The sequence below is a fragment of the Mixophyes fleayi genome, chromosome 2 (genome assembly GCF_038048845.1).
Source record: "Mixophyes fleayi isolate aMixFle1 chromosome 2, aMixFle1.hap1, whole genome shotgun sequence".
In the NCBI taxonomy this organism is placed as follows: Eukaryota; Metazoa; Chordata; class Amphibia; order Anura; family Limnodynastidae; genus Mixophyes; species Mixophyes fleayi.
Genome location: NC_134403.1, coordinates 182,280,964 through 182,283,798, shown reverse-complemented (window position 1 = coordinate 182,283,798; position 2,835 = coordinate 182,280,964). Strand labels below are relative to the sequence as shown.

At 33.2% G+C, this 2,835-nt stretch overlaps 1 non-coding gene across 1 annotated transcript; it reads left to right on the top strand.

The window, feature by feature from the left end:
* LOC142142228 (small nucleolar RNA U3) lies at window positions 1–218 on the top strand. The gene has a single exon (XR_012689153.1). It is a non-coding gene; the product is annotated as a small nucleolar RNA U3 (small nucleolar RNA).
* Window positions 219–2,835: the final 2,617 nt, after the last annotated feature.

The following is a 2,835-nucleotide window of genomic DNA, read 5'->3' as shown; positions in this document are numbered from 1 at the left end:
AAGACTATACTTTCAGGGATCATTTAAATAGTTTATACTTTTGGAAATGTGCTCTAAAGTATACAGACTCACCAACCATGAGGAAGAGTTTTAGTGATTTCTCTTGAGTGTGAAGTGAGCTTGTAGTGCTGCTTTATGGTAGCTACTATCTGCTTTTGATGACTGTTTCTCTTTTTCTCTGTGGAAGAATAGAGGAGTGAAATCACCAGCTGAGTGGTTGGGTTTCTGAATTGTTAACAACAGAGAATGTTATGAAAGAACCTAAGATGAGATTTCAGTATAGCTGGATTTGCTTTGCTGTTGTTTTGGTAAAGTTCTGTCTTATGGTATTAGAAATGGTTTTCTTAATAAGGACAAGCTATTTTGGTCATCTGGCCTGAGATTAGTGCAGCTGAGAGAACCTGGGTTATGTGCTTCTGTTGTAGTGAGCCAAAGATATCTAAAAATCATTGAGGAATGGGAAACCTTGTTGATAGAGTAAGACGAGGACCATATTTTTTCCAATATTTCTTTTACAGCATATTTTTGTAATAGCCTGTCCATTAGACTGGGGCCATACTTGCTCTGCACTTACTTATTTATTCATCTCTTTGGTTTGTCACCTCAACTGTTGTTTTTGAATTTTACAGATTGGTGGGTGCAGATGACCCTATGAGCTCCTCACCACAATCTAGGGTTTGACAAAACCCAGGGCTAAAGGGACACCACCGAGCTTTGCGGTGAAGGGGGGCCAAAAGACCCCTTTTGGTGTTGGAGATAAAGGGGACCTTCCACTTTTAAGGAGGGCTTGATGTTCCGCACCCTGTGCACTTTTTTGTGTTTTTACACATTTTTTGCGCTCAGTGACCCGAAAGCATGATCCCAGGCTTTCAATATATAACAGTAAAAAAAAAAAAAATGTAACTGGGGAAGCAATATGTTGGTATTAGGTTATCAAAACATTTTATTTTGCATTGTTTGCGCGCCTCTGCTTGTTGGGAGTATGATGGCGTTACTTGTATGAGAGGTTAAAGGGCCCTTCTCACAAGCTTCCAGCCCATACATAGTTTTTTTTCCCATTATACATGTTTTTAGTGCTTACTATTTTAATTCGGATCTGTATTTCATTGTTATTGTACCGGAATTTGTTTTTGGATAATTGCAAACAATTTGAGACCCACACCTGCCAAATATTGATTTACAATTTTTGATTGAATATGTATCTTTATTTTGTATAAAGGTACAGAAAACATACAATACATTACGTTCAAATGTACTACGTTGCAGCGAAGCTGTAAGAACAATACACCGTAAAACATAATCATTCATACTTTCTGGTACAATTCAAGACATTAGGAACGAGATATGACCAGGGATGCTGATGGGGGGTAGGGTACTAACTACCAGGGCCCTGGCATGCCAGGGTGCCCGGGCCCAGGGGAGGGCTGGCAAATTTTAGCTTCCGGGTCTGACGTCACTAAAGTGACGTCACCCCGACGTACGTTTCGCTATTGCTTAATCATGGAATTACTGGGCTACTGACAGTGAGTTACTTTTATACTGCTGAGAGCCAATCAGTTTCGTTTGTAGGTTACATCACATCCTAAAGCAAGTCTATTGTAATGGTACATAATAGTATATATTAAAGTTCTGTTCACAACAATTAGATCAGTTTGAGGCATCATTCTGTCTTATTATTTATTTTATACACCATATATATAGTTGTTTATATTATGATTAAGTTAAGTTATTTGAGATAGAGCAGACATGTACTTTAGTTATTTCACAATAAAGGGCCACTTTTGTGTGTATTTATTCCTGTATTGACATAGGTTACTGTCACCCAATTTGTATGTTAATTAGTTGTGTATCATGAATTATCTGAATATTAAGGTTAATGTATTGAATTGTATAAAGTGAAAAAACGAACTGAATAAATGTAAATTAGTGAATAAAATGATTAAATAACACAATCATATGTATATCTTCATTTCTTTTAAAATTGTATTCACTGTGAAAATGTGTAAGTATCGAATATTGAATAAGTGTTAGGACAAACTTCATGTTAGTTGTTATTTTATGTTTGTTTTCTATATTATATATCTTTCTTAAATCATTTATTTTTTATTTTTATATTTTTTTATATTGTTTGTTTTTTCTTTTTTCCATTTTTTATTGTTTTATTTCTTATTTTTTTATATTTTTATTTTCTTATATATTATTTATTAATTTATAATTATTTATATATTTGATATATCAATCTAATAGAGTTAATCAAATGTAAAATGTGAATATAGGTATCACAGATGTGCATGTGAATCTGAGTACCTAATAATTATGTATAGAAACATATGTGTAATATAATAAGGTGAATATGCAAAGAATGGGAAACAGTTATGTTAGTAACATGACCCACTTGAGTGTATAAATATGTCCAAAAAGATTTTTTAAGGACCAATGCCATTGGTCAAGTGAAAAAAATATACGAAAAAACACAAAACCAAATATAAAAAGTGACAAAAAAGGATATATATATATATATATGTTGGAGTCTGTGCTATAGTGAGTGAAATTCTATGATGGAATTATTCATCGAATTCAATTAACCATGGGTGCATTATCAATGTACTGTCACAAATTGCCCTCAAATAATTCATATATGTCACGGAGAATCCAATAGTGAATGTATGACAAAGATATTCGATATTTGGTATATAAAGAACAATAAAGTTGTTAATATCAAAATGAATATAAGCCTGACCTAAGTTGTAATGAATAGTTAATATAAAAAGTATCATAATCTTAAGATGGACCATTGGGATATTACGACTTGTTCTCACTGTTCGGTAAGTATGT